Raw genomic sequence first — 1,595 nt, forward strand, 5'->3', positions numbered from 1 at the left:
AAATAAAGGACATGTATCTTGTATCGACATTCTCTCAGTTAACTTAGCTTCATCTCCTCTCCTATGCACATGACCCAGCTCCAGATGTACCCCGAGACCTGCAGCACCCCAAGCTGCTGACCATGAGGCCCTCATCCTGCTGGCATGTTGGCTAGCTTCTTCCCACAGAGGCAGACTTTGAAGCCATGCAGGTGGGCTCAGCAAGAGTCCCGTGGGGTGCTGGCTGGGGCTTGTCGTGTGTGGGCTGCCTGCTTCCCTGGCAGCTCCCTTAGTTATAGCTTGAACAAGCATGATGCTGCAAGCCCAGACTGAGGCATCACAGGGACGGCTTTCCGAGACTTTCCTCCTTGGCTTGCACACGTGGGCCTCTTCTCCCTGGGTACCTGAATAGCCTTCCCTGTGTTTATCTGTGTCCTGATCTCTTTTCATAAGGATTCCATCCCAGGAACTTCATCTTGATTTAACTCCATCTTTGAAGGCCCTGTCTGCAGAATACAGGGTTTCTGAAGGACTGGAGTTTAGCACCATGACATAAGCATTGGGAGAGACATCACTCAGCCCATGACCCTTGGGTGCCTTGGGTAAACAAACAGCTGTCCTAAAGCTGTCTCACCTGGAGCCATTTTCAGTAACCCCCATCCAGTTACTCAAGAGAGGTTGAGGCCACATTGCACGCTAACAGCCCCTTCACATGGCCCACATGGGACGGGAGCCCAAGGGTCCTGCTGGCTGGAAGCTCTTGGCTCACAGCCATAAAACAAGCCCCAGTTCAGGTTACCCTGGTATTCAAAGCTGTGCTCAGTTGCACCCTTGCCAAGTGGCCTCTTACTCTCACTTGCCCATCTCAAGGAGGGCAGTTGATGTGGATGGTGAAGTAAGGGTCTGGATAGCCTGCTCCCAGGCCTTGAGTGTGTGACTCTAGGCAAGTTGTGTCCATTCCTATCTGAAAATGAGGGTGCTCCTGAGGTGTATGGGAGGTGACTTATTCAGATCCCCTGTTGCAGAAGGCTGGCAGAGTATTGCCAACCAGAGCCTCAGGTGTCCCCACCTCTGGATCCCACACAGCCTCCCTTGCATGGCTCTCCTGGCTTCCCAGCTGGGAACAGAACTTGGGCTGTGCTTGGCTGTTTCTGCTGAGTGCAGGAGTCTCACTCAGCTAATGGAGCTATAATGCTGGGACTCCTGCCCAACACTCTCCAGTCTGCAGTGAGAGGCATCCTTGTATATCAGACCGGCATCCTGGCCCGGGACAGCCTCTGCAACAGCTCCTCTCTGCTGTGCCTCCCAGACACTGCCTTTGTAAACCTCTCCAAGTCCTTCCCTTGGGGGCATCTGCTTCTGAGGTCATATGTCACTCGTGTGCATATTCTTGCTGACATCACCTTGTACTTGATAAATGAGCAATTATCACGTCAAATAAAAATAAAATGTATACTGAAAAAATAGGTTTCCCAATAAGTTACTGAATCTACTTCTATAGGCAACTAGACTAGTATTTATTATAAAGGTTTATTTTATTTTACATTTATGAGTGTTTTATCTGCATGTATGCCTATGCACCAGGTGCATGCAATGCCCACAGAGGCTGGAAGTGG

Source organism: Mus caroli, unplaced genomic scaffold, assembly GCF_978045245.1.
Source record: "Mus caroli unplaced genomic scaffold, Mus_caroli_1 scaffold_7, whole genome shotgun sequence".
Classification (NCBI taxonomy): domain Eukaryota; kingdom Metazoa; phylum Chordata; class Mammalia; order Rodentia; family Muridae; genus Mus; species Mus caroli.